Below are 13,024 nucleotides of genomic sequence, written 5' to 3'. Positions count from 1 at the left end.
CAGGGAGGTCTTCAGAAGCTTCAGCACCACTTTTGATTGATTAATTTTGGTGTCTGTGTCTCAGTTGTCCAGGTCATAGTAGTGTTAAGCAACTGAGATGAAGGGAACTGGATTTGTTTTTCAGCTCTAATTGAAGAAGCTTTTTCTAAAAAGCAGATGTGGAGTCCAACGTATTAAAGTCACAGTGGGGTTGTCCTGTCACAGGTGGTCCTGAGAGTCATTGACCAACTCTGTAATCATGAGCCAAAGCGAATCATGGCATGGGTCATTGCCATCACAGGGTCGTTTGTGAGGCATTGCCTCCCAACATCCTGTTAGCTATTACGGTTACATGGGTCAAGATGTGAGCCTGTTCTCCTGTGTTGTGCCATGTGTCTGTGGAGTGGTTGTTTGGTTCTTCCTGTGTAAAGGTCCGAGCACTCCTCACTGCATTGCACAGTATACACTACCTGCTTTGTTCATTTTTTGTCTGAGGGTGTTGCTGGGTCTGAAATGTGCTGGGACGTCATCCTCTGAGAAAAATCTTCTGAGTTTCTATGAAAAACCTGCTGCATAAGAGACGACAGTGTTACTATGTCTGTCTTCTGCTTCTTCCTGGTTCTGTCCGAGGTTCTTTCTTTTGCCTTTTTTGGGATTCAATGAAGGCTGAGTTTGAATAACCACAGTTTTAAGTCCTCTTTAAATATATGTGTCTGGTTTGTAGCATTCGTTAGTTGATAACCCCGAAGCTTTTAGCTCCATAAGATTGAGTGCTACAAGGGGAAAACTGCTGAAAAATGCGCTCTGATGGAACATTAAAACTGACAGGAGCAAAGCAAAAAAAAAGAAAGCAGTACCCTTGTAGTTGTTGCACATCAAAGGTTCTTAGTTTGAACGTTCCTGGTCAGCTGGATCCTGACATGTGAGATTGGTTGGAGATTTTAAAGCTGACTGCAAGGTGTGAATGTGAGCATGAATGATTGTCTGTATTTAGCCTTGCCATTGTCACGGATTAGGTGTTTGTTGCCTCTTTCCCTGTGTCAGCTGGGATTAGGGTGCAGCGCAGCCCCCTGATGGTTGGATAAGAAGTTTAGAAAATGGATGTAGTGTGTCATTTTCAATCAAAATGAAGCTTTATACAAAAGAAAATATAAGCAACGTCAGCAGCATGGGGACATTCAGGTTGCTTTGCTCAGGAATTGCTTTTGCAAAATAACAGGAGGTCAGGGACCAATTAATAAAAAAAATATACAAGTAATAGAGGTTGTTCAGGTATCTGATCTGGACGCCTCCTGGATGCTGGAGAGATTATATCTGTCAGCTGGCTTTGGAACGACTCAGCGTCCCCCAGTGGAAGATTTGGCTGGGGTGAAGGAAGTCTTCTGCTGGGTCCCAGTGACTCAGGCTCAAATGGATGGATGGATATATATGTATCAAATGAAATGAATAAACAACCAAAACGGTTAAGAGTTCCAGAGTTTTTGGTTACTTTTTGTTCCCCATTTTAGTTTGAAAATATTTTATAACTTAAGTGTTCTCAGTGTATTTACTTCCTGTCAGTGTGACATCCCACCGTTCATATTGCCAGAAACCAAGTGTTTCCACAGTTCTGTAGTTTAGTTTACCCACTGTGCCTACATCTAGCTGCCCTTGTGATGAGTTCCTTGACTTTAGGTTTTCAGTCATGTATAGTTTCTCCTCCTGTTTGTATCTTTGTTGAGAACATCCCGTGTCACCCCTAGGCCATCCATTGGTGGTAAGTTGAGTATAACTGATATAGGCTTTACAGTCCCTTATATTAACAGACTTGAATCAATAAGTAATAAGAACTGCGTAGGCAGAGCATCTACAGCTCTAATGTAGAAAAGCTGACATTGGACCAACCTTTTGTTACTGAAAAGACTCTTAAAAGGAAACACGTCGCTCTCATATTATTTGTCTTTTTATCACTAAATATCTCTGCAAAAAGGGTTTTTTTTTCTTCTTGTCGTGAATTATTCCTCATGCATTCGCTCTCACATGCACACTGACATTTTCACTAATCACAGGGCTTCTTTCGAGCTGTCATTAAGCATCCTCTGAAAAAAGCCTCATCTCCTTAAATGTCAAAGAAATGAGAAGAAATTTCTAGTCTTTTATTTATGGGATGGATAAAGACGTCTGCGGCTTGTTATTAAAAGTGTTATCGTGTAACACTTAGATGTAATAATCACTGTTTTCTTAGTTATCAGTTTTAATAATGGTGGTTGGCAAATGTCAATAAAGAGCTGTGAGCAGCATGAACCTTGAATACAAGAAAACGCTTAGTTTCATCGTCATGTGAGGTAGCAGAGATGAGCTTAATCTCATTTTTATTGTGTGCATTCCTACGTGCAGGGATTACATGTCAAAGTCAGGAGCCTGTATCATCCTCTCGTATTTGTGGTAACAGAAGATGGAGGAGAAATGTAGGTTTCTCTGTTCTCTAGAGAAGCCGGGGCTCCCCTGCTCACGTAATGAGACACTGGCAGCACGCTGATGGCGTTCTCTTTTTTTAAATACAGAGAAGAGGGGACCTCGAGTTTGATAATTGAGGGAAATGAAGTAAAAGTGGGCTCATCTGTGGCTTTCCCCTCTGATGTCGTCTAATAATTGCGCTTATTTTTCAGTTTGAGGCTTTTATATAAATGCGCTTCAGTGGATGGACAGTAAGGCCTCCAGCTTTGTCAGCATGCTCTATAACTCTGCTGGCCTACAGCTGATCCAGCAGTAGAGGAAACTCAGATCATAGCACATCATATAGCAGCGTAACAGCTCTCCAATGAGGCAACAATCACAGCATCTTATCAACAACAGGACGGCTGCCAATAACAAGCAACTTTTAGATTATTTTGCAACCTACATCTTTGTTCAGCATTTTTTTTCTCTTATCACAATTTTCTTAATCTTATCTGTTTTCCTTAAATTAATTTTAGGTCAAATCAATATAGAAGGTATATTTGATTTTTTGTCAATATTTATTTTGACAACAGAATATCAATTACCACTCAGGAGGTTTCTTCTCAAAGTGAATTATACTTTCTTAATGCCTTCACTTTGCACTCTCCTTGTTTTTTTTGAGACTATAGTCAAAACCCAAAAAGGCGGGCGCTCCAGAAACCTCAAGAAGCCAGATTTATTGCTTCTATAATCAGCACACCAGTTTTAAGCTGCGCTAACATCATCAATAACCCTTTCAGCATCGCTAACTTGCATTAGGCAACCCACAGTGCTTCTGTTCCACTGAGGATTTAAATGATTTATCATTATTATTAGTCTATTATTCATTTATTGTGATTTCTACATTTATGTTCAATTTAATGACATCATCAAATCATCTTCTTTCATAAATAGCTTAAATTTTTTAAGAGAACCAAAAATGTTACATACACACCCATGCTATTTGTTTACATTCTTCCAGTGAGGTTTGGTCTTGTTCTGTGAGGAAATATGTTGGTTGGGATGTTGAAGCAGGGAGGCGATAAGAGGCAGTGAAAGTCTACGTTACAGACATGGAAACAGCATGTAGGTCAGGGCAGGGTGAAGGAGTTCATATCATCAGCACAATCAGGTCAAGAGAGACGGATCACTCTGCATGTGTGTGTGTGTGTGTGTCTTGTATTTGTATCTCAGTGCTGATACTCTTACAGCATAGACATGGAGAAAGTTTGGGATATTTCCTGCCCTGGAACCATTTCAAGGCCTCCCACATTAATGTTTTAGAGTCTCTTCCATTTAAGAGAAGCTTTCACTTTCTTGTCCTTCCTAAATCTGTCAGCAAATGTTTGGAGAAAAGAATCTGTAGCCTGACGCTGCAGTAGAGCTCCCGTTAAAGACCTTTTATTTTTTATTAATGTACTTAATTCACTTATGTTAAATTCAATTTCACAGAACAGAGGACCATGTGTGTGTGTTTACTTGTTTTTATGTTAGTGTGAAGACAGTGGGTGTCTGTATGTATATAATGAGTTTATCTGAACAAGCCCGGTGTTTCCTGCCAAGTAAAAATAAAGTTAGATGTGCAAGCTTTGTAGGGGGAAAGGAAGATGACAAAGAGCAAAAGGGAAATTCAATTTGTACACAAGGTAAGTGAGAGAGCGTGTAAGAAGTGTATGGTTCTCACATGCACACATCTACACATGCACCGCTTTTGAAATACGGATAATAGATCAAAAGGAGGTGAAAAGAAGGCAGCGTGTGGTTAAAGGATAAACCTGTGAATAATGTCATGTGAAATACAATTTGACACAATCATGAAAATAGCTGGAACCAACTGATAAGTAAAGGTAAAACAAGAAAATAAATAAATACATTTGAACTATATTTCCTGTTTCCAGCTCCATATTTATATATATGGACTTTACTAGACTAGCTTTGTATGAGTCACAGTTCAAAATAATCCTGATTTCCCTGAGCCTGGGAGCAGTTTATCTACTGTCTGAAACAGTTTTAGCTCCTCCCCTTTTAGGGCAACATCCTTCTGATTGGCTGTCCTACATAAACAGAAGATTTGAACAACAGGTGGCATCTGTGCTCACAGCCACAGCAGTGTGACAGAGATGACCATATAAGGGATATCCCATCTCTGACATCATACAGAGCCAAGAGTAGAAAAAATATCTGTGTGAGTGTGAAACACAGATATTCCTTGGACACGCACTGACCTCACTGTTTGCAGATTAGCCATGTTTAACATTAGCAGCTCCTAAAACACCTGTCCAGTTTAAGTAAAGTTCACTGTGTTCAGCAAAACAGTGATATTTAAAAGTCCAAAAATACAGAACTAAAACCTTCAAGAATCACTTGTTGAGCCTTAATAACAATATAACTTAACAGATATAAGCGTTCTCCTTTTTGTTACTGTTACACGTCTAATTACAACCAGATCTGAGGACAGATGTGGAATCCTCATTATTGCTGGAGTCTGGTTTAAGAGAACTTTTATGTTCTCTGGTCATCGTTTTATTAGAGATGATCAAAATTCATGCAGTAAAGTCACAGTGCACAATGTTTAAATGTTAGTTCAACCATCATCATCATCACAGTTCTTCTTTTATTAAAGCAGAGAAAATGAAGGAAAAAAATGTCTTTGTAAGTCCGAGTTGCTCACACTGTGAATTTAGATTATAGTTAATTTTATGTGCATCTTTTACATTTTGAGGCCACTTTTCTCTCAGATTTATTTCTGCTCTCAGGTGTGAGGAAGAAATACAAATGATCTCATATGTTCTTAATGAACACTTGACAATGATGAGTTTTTCCACTTTTTCATGCCTTTTGGATAAACATGCATCATGTAGTTGAAATTCACAGCTGTGCAGACGGTTGTTTAGAGTGCATGCATGTGTGCGTGTAGAGAGAAGAGCTGGGAAAGGTTAAAAACATTTAAGGATTATTATCTCCAGTTATTAAACCAAACACTTAGACCTGGAGCTTTCCTGGCAGTGCCTTGCGGGTGAGTCAGCGAGTCAGACTCGATTGCGTGGAGATCGTTCAGTTCTGGCGGCAGCAGGTAGCAGTCGAGTTAATGTTGGCGTCGCCACAAACCGCCCTGGGGCTGAAACACAGGCAACACCTAACTAACACTGCCAAAGTCTGCTGTGTGGCATTTTTCTCTCCACCTGCCAACGAAACATTTGAGTTTATGTCCAGACTCACTGTGAAGTTAGAGCAATGCAACAAATAGCAACTGATCCTATAAACCCAAACATCTAACTCAACCCAACTCTTTTTTTTGTTTGTTTTAAAGCCCAAGGTTAAAGGAGATCCAAAGACATTTTGCACAGCTAAATAAAAACACAGTTTTTGTGTGTGGGTGGGTGTGGGGGGGAAAAAGTAGTTGTAAGCCTCTTTTAATGCAGTTAAACAGTACAGAGCAGTACAGTTACCTCACAACTGCCTGTTACCACTCTGTAAAGTGTGTACCTATACTGTGTTCCAGAAGTACAGACAATAAAGAGCTTTACTGTGGAACAAAAAATCACAGGACTACAGGGTCCTGATATAAGATGGGCCGATGATTCAGTAATATGTAAGACTGCAAATTAAAAATAGATATAACCAACAAGATTTCACTGACAGGTTAGTGAAGTCCCAGTTTGAAGCTGTGTCTGTGTTTTCTGCTATGCTTCTGCACATGGTCCTGATTTTGTGTTATTTGAGATTTTGTCCAGTTTTTGGTTTTACCCCTTGAGTTCATCATTTATTTATTTTATCTATCAGTTTGGAGATATCAGTAATCTTCTTGTGTCTCTCTTATCCTGCTATATTTAGATTATTGTTAGTGGTAGTTTCCCTGTCTGTTCTTCTTAATGTCGTTCTTTCTGCATCTCTTCTTGTCTTGATTAGTGTGACTTTTAGTTTTTTCCCTTTTTCACATTGTTTTTAATTTGATTCATGTTGGTGTGAATTTATATGGTTTTACTTGTGCAAAATACTTTCTCCTCTGTCTTGATCCACAGTTGTTTTCTTTTGCACCCTATGTTGAGTCCTGCATTAAAATATTTTGAAGGAGAAATTATTTTGATCAGAAATCATGTGACTAACTGAAGCTTCTTCAGTTCATTCAAATGATATAGTGGAAATACGTGGTGGTTAGCACTGGCTTGCCACAGAAAGGAGGTTCTGGGTCCAAACCTGGCGTCCATCCAGAGATGTAAATGTCAGATTCATCCAACATAGTTGTAGGTTTAAATGTTAATGGTTGTCTGTCTGTGTTTGCGCTATGAGGTGCAACCTTGCGCTTGCCCCTAGTCAGCTTTGATAAGTTCTTGTTGCTGAGTAAAGCATGCTGTATATTTTTATATCCTGTCTGCTAAATGGTTTGATGCGACAAGCAGAGCACGAGTGTCTCTGTAATACTGACGCTGTCGAATTCACTCTGCAGAGGCTTTCATTTAAAGCTCATGCTTCTGGTAACATCCTGTATCTCCCAGGCTTGTTCAGTGCTCGCTCAGGCGTGTGAAGCCTATTGTGATGATTTTACATTTTAAATAATCTGTACGGCGTGTTTACACTGACCTCAATTTCCAGTCAAACAGAGGTCAGAATGTGAATATATTAGCCTGCTTATAAGCCACACAGTTTAGCCCCATGACAACATATTCATACAGAATAAGGACACGCAGCACAGAGATGTAGTGCTACGAAGAAGGTATTCTTTTCTCTCGGAAAATATCTATTTTTATTTTGGGAAAAGTTGCATCCCTACACATCTGAAAAAAGAGCAGGCAGAAGAAGTGGAGGGTGAGAGGAGGAAACACTGGGAGCTTTGTGAATACTGGAGAGGATAAAGAGAGACACTGCTGTAGTGACTGGACTCTGTTATTCAGACACTTTGGGTTGCACTGCCTGTCTGCTGAATCTGAATGTCAATGAAACCGACCAACAGCTGCTAGTTTTTCTGTGTACGTGAGTGAAAATTCAGTATTTTCCCACCAAATTACATTTTGAACTAATTGGGGGCTGTAAACGGATGAACACAGACCAGAATAAAAATATTTTAAAAGTAGTTTGTTAGTCTTAGATAGACTGTATATTAAAGATGGTCATAGCTAATGTGATATCTCCCATCTTTGTGTTGTAATTTTGTTTTTGATGAGCATTAACCTCAGGGCACTGCATACCCATAGTGTGCTGACTTTTCAATCATAAGGTGGCTTTAACATATTTTTTACTCTTCATTGGACCATAAATTAAAAAACTAAATGTCAAGTTGTATTAAGTAAGACTTAAAACCATAAACTGATACCACTGATTCATCAGGAATTTTTTACTGAGGTCAGAAATTGAGTTAGAAATTGGATAATTTTCTGATATATTTCTGTAACTAGAAGGAAGTTTTTGTGCATATTTTTACAAGAGTTGCTACTCTTCTTCAGATTTTGGTTGTGACGTAATTACATCACATCCAATTAAATCACAAAAAAGGCTTTCTGACTTCAAAATTCCTCATGAATGCTGAACATTTAGGTTTTCTTGTTTTACTTACATGAAGATGCAGTAATGGAGAGACACAACAAATAAAGGATGGTTTGGAAATTATTTGTACAACAAAATAAGAAAGGAAATGACACAGCGTGATACATTTGCTCAGTGTGAGCGAGGCAGCAGCAGTGATAATTTATGCATATTAGCATCAGGACCCCAGATGTCTTTGCCTGCATGTAACTTAGGCGTCCGCCATCCTGCCTGCTGCATTTTTTTATTTTTTTTTTTGCAGGCAAACTGAAAGGAAGCCTCGGCTCAAGGCCCTGGCTATTCCCCTGTTGCCATGGTGACGTGTTCTACTCTGTTTCCATGGTTATGCAAGGCTAGGAGAAGCAATGGCGGCAGGGGTGAGAGAGACTGACACTGGATATAAAAGGGGCGCAAAACAAATAGCGAAGGAGTGAGAGAGTGTCCGAATTTTAATTTGGAGTGGAGAAAAAAGGAGGGAGAGAGAGACCGAGGAGTGAATGATCGTGTGAGTTTAGAAAGTAATGAAGAGAGGAGAGAAATAGAGTAGGAGAGAGAGGGGGAGAATTTAAAGAGGGGAGAGAAAGGGTGACTTTGTGAATAGATGTGAGGGTGAAGGAGGTCATAACACAGAGAAGAGAATGATTAACAGGAGGATGAAGACAAGCACTGACAACTTAAAAAAAAGAACTTGGAAAGAGAAATGAGCTCAAGGAACAAGACGGAAAAACAAAAGGAGAATGACTGCTATGAATGAGAAAGAAGTAAAGATGAGGGGAATCAGTAGAAGAGCTTAAAACAGAAAGAGATGGACAAGATAGGATTGGTGTAAAGAAAGAATGAGGAGAATGAAGCAAGGAGACTAAAGGGAAATAAAAGTAATTGTGTGGTAAAAAAGAAACTTTGAAAGCAAGAGAAACATAAAGTTTAAAAAAAGAAAAAAGCACCACCCAACAAACTTTTTTCGGCTGGCTGTGATGTGCCAGTAGGCTACACCCTCTAAGCAGTATAAGGTTTTACAGGTTCTTTTTTCCTTTTTTGGGAGGAAAGCAAGTAAATAGTGTCTTTAATACAAACTGTTCATGACCTGCCAGTGCTCAAATGCCTTAAACCTGTACTTCTTCCAGTGTCCAGCAGAGGGCGACACCCGGCTGCAAAGAGAGGTCAAACTGTACAAAAATATAGCGGAAACTAGTTCTATTTCTATCTTATTCTGTGACCACAGTAAACATTTTCCTGTTAAATTTATGGTCTCAGTCACCAGTTTAAAGTCATATTTATTACAACATGATGTTCATTTTGTCCGTGATGGTTTAATTTAGAGTAAAATGGGCAGTGAAGCAGGGTATACTTTAAGATGCACCAAGAGCTCGTAATGTATGGTTTCTAAAGACAAAATGTGTTTTAGAGTGTGATTGTGATAGATCTGTGATGTCATGTACTGTAAGATACTTGCTGGTCTGGAAATCAACTGAATATAAAACTAAAAATAAATTTGACAGACGTTTTTAGCAGTGTCATATCCTGGGATTAATTTCTCGTCTTATGGGGCTAAAGGTTCAGAACCAACGAAGATTTTTACAGCAGAGTGTTAAACGTGTTTCCAATTAAGACACTAAATCTATTCATTTACAGAAAAGTATTATAGACACATTTAAATCTGTTCTTTTATATGTTACAATGAAACTGAAACATAAGAAAACCTGTGTTATACATCCACATTCTTTTCATCCGTCAGGACAATTTTAAATAATCCCATTTTGGAGTAATAGTCTTTATAAATTAATAAGAGGTAAGCTAAAGTGGTTACTTGCATGAATCTACAAGTATTTGGATCAAAGCTAAAGCACTTACCCAAATTAGATGCATTAACCTGCTTCTCATGCCATTCATATTTTCTCATTGCATGATTGGAAACGTCTGATTCCAGACGTCACCGATTACCCTTGAACCAGTTAAGAGTTTATACTCATGCTTTGTCGTTATAATCTTTTAAATGCATTTTTATCTATGATTGAATTTGTTTATTTGTGAAAGTCAAAACAGTAGAGCAAAGGTCAGACCCTGTAAAGAGTCTTAACTTAAATCCGAGTCACTCACAATAGATTTGATTTCATCTCTCTGCTGGTTATTAAGGGCGCTCAGCTGCATTATTAGGAAGTAATTTAAACAAAAATGCAAGCGTGGATAATGAGATCAGACTGTTTGATGTTAGCTTTCATTTTTTAGATGTTTCAAGAGTAGGCAGGAAAGCAGCAGAGAGGTTTCTGTGTGAAATGTTTGTGGCTGACGTTAAAGTTAGAAGCCGAGGTGGAGCTCTGCAGCTGAAGTGTTTGGTCATGCTGTTGTGTCGAGGACTTTGTGTACTTTTGGCACATTCACAGTGCAGCTGGACTCTGCATGCAGCACAGACACACAACAATACACATGCTAACAAACACACATGCAGAAGACTCGCACTGCAGGAAGAAAACAGTGAAAAATACACTTGAACACATATTTTACTACTTTTATTTATGTTCACGCTTATGTATTTACTATTAATACACATCATGGCGTGAAGATGAAAACATACAAGTGGAGAAACATAAACAAGAGGTCATTCAGGCCAACTCTGACTCATCTGTAATTTCCATTCTCCACCACTAGACGGAGATATAAGGGTTTCACACACTGACAGGTTGTTTCATTTTTCACCTGCTTTTTCTCATTTTATCAGTGAAACTCTGTCTGTACTTTATAGAGAGTGAAAGATGTTTTTCTCTGGCTGTTCAATGCTGTAAAGTACAATAGAAACGACTGGACCATGAGACCAGAGTCACATTAGCCCGAGTTTATTTTTTTTTTAAGACAAAAACATCTGCTGGAATGTTTTTCTTTCAGTTCTCGCATTTTGGATTCATCTTCCTTGACTTCCTGTAGATACAGAGGGTGCCAGATCCGTATCCCTAAAGTGTCTGTTTGTGTTTACATCACTGGGGTAATGTTAATGTGATGTGTGTCGGTCCTGTAATGAGGGAGAGGCAGGGTGAGGAGACACAAACAGGATGTTAGAATAATGAAAGATGGGGTCAGATCTCTGCAGAGAGACGAATCTAATCATTCACTTTGAAACTGATAATATCTTGGTGTAATTATTATAAAGAAATTAGTCTTTTCTAAATCGCTTAAGGTGTTTTAAGCCAGACTAGTGATGCTTTTATAATTAACCAACATTTCCTTTGGTGCAGGAAAGCTCCTGAACGTTTTCCTTTTTGCACAAATAGGATTTTTTTTTTATTGAACCTGTGACCTCCTACTTATTCTGCTACCTTGAGAAATGAGCTCTTGCGATGCAGCAAAGCAGTATATTTCTGCAGAGACTGCCAGTTTGTTGGTGTTGGCCTTGCTCACTGATGATGTGTTGAGATTAAAGGCTTCAAGGAAGGAAGGAAAAGAGGGTCACAGTAAGATGTATGAATGGCTCCTGGGTCATGGAACCGCTGATATGATAAATGCTGTATGAGCTTGTGAGGCTGGTTTATTTACTGCCACTTTCACTCTTTCCTTTTATCTTTTGTCATGTTACATGGTTTAAATTCATCTCTGAGTACACATGTGTGCATGCATGACGTAAATGATGATATGCAGCTACTTCCAGACCTGTTACAGCAGCCGTGACCCACACATGACAGACAGACAGTAAAATAGACCCATTCAAACACACTTCAGTATTCAGTACATACACATATTCTTCCTGTTTGCATTCATTTGATTAGAAAAGGGGCAAAATGAAAAGGCTAAATACATTAAATATCCTCTATATATATAGAGAGAGAGAGATGAATTTCTAAATTTGCTAGAAAAGATTAGGGATCTTAAAAATGTTCCATTTAGTATAGAACAAGTAAAATCAAGAAATAACTACATGTAGTGTTTTAATGCCTGTGAACAGTGAAAAAATCCCTTTTAGTCTGAATTTGAATAACAAATAATAGCAAAATAAAATTACAGCTGAGTGGCCTCAGGTCCTTATGCTGTTAAAATTGTAATTATTTCATAATACAGGATTAGGACCTGTGTTTTAAAAATAAAACAGATGAAAGTGCTGGAAGCAATAGCCAAACTTAAGCCCTTATTGGGCCCCATTCCATTTCCAAATGATATCCATGTATTAAGCTAAAGACATAATCTGGAATTTAAAGGGTAAGAAGGGAGGATACTTTCAATGTGCACACTTAAAAACAAAAAAAACTTGCAAATTGAATATATTTAAATGCATTATATTCACAGGCTGCATCGTAAATTAATGATGTGCATACTGAACTTATCAACAATAATGCTGATATTTTAATTTCTATTTATTTGTGCATAAGTATGGCTGCTCTGTTGCTGCTGTGTTATCCACTCTCCTGTTGACTTTATTCCCGTAAGTAATAACTGAGACCACCAACAGCTCCAGTAGCAAAGCTCTGAATTTCACATTCAGTGAATGTAAGCTTCTTTGCTCTTCCTCTCATTGCCATGTTGAATAACCTGGTGGTGTAAACACTGTTTTTTTTATGTGATTTACTTTCCATTCATGGCTGCAGACATGAGTGGAAATATGCTGCATTCCTGCCCTTTTATGTATCTGGCTCTTGATTTCCCAGTCACTGGTCATCTGCCTTGTGGGGCGATTCATGCATCTTTTATTTGTGTTTCGATCTAATATTGACTTCAGACAGACATCTACAATCTACACCTGCCTCCACTCTTGACATCTCCACCTCTTTTACTCTGTGGACTCTAGTTTCCAACCACATAAATGTATGTTTTTTTCTGACAGAATGGGGATGGTATTATGATTTACATAAAGGTTATCTTTATGTGTCTTTGTGGGATTAAATGACATAATCTCTGCACCATTGAATGATGCTGCTTTATGGACTGTGACCTCACTGGCATTGAGAGATTATCCACAGCAGGACAGGGCAGACGCACAGATTACTTAACATAAAATACATATTTAATGGCGTCAAATACAGAACAATAAGATGTGCCTGGTTTTCAGTTAAATATATCGCCTAGTTTTACTGTGTTTCTTGTGTCT

At 38.4% G+C, this 13,024-nt stretch overlaps 1 protein-coding gene across 7 annotated transcripts in view; it reads left to right on the top strand.

Moving 5' to 3' along the window:
* The window catches only part of macf1a (microtubule actin crosslinking factor 1a), a 235,242-nt gene that overhangs the window by 10,389 nt on the left and 211,829 nt on the right, over nucleotides 1–13,024 (top strand). The window lies entirely within an intron of this gene.

Source organism: Pelmatolapia mariae, linkage group LG22 (assembly GCF_036321145.2).
Source record: "Pelmatolapia mariae isolate MD_Pm_ZW linkage group LG22, Pm_UMD_F_2, whole genome shotgun sequence".
NCBI lineage: Eukaryota > Metazoa > Chordata > Actinopteri > Cichliformes > Cichlidae > Pelmatolapia > Pelmatolapia mariae.
The sequence above is the reverse complement of the archived record's forward strand: the minus strand, read 5'-3'. Positions and strand labels throughout refer to the sequence as shown.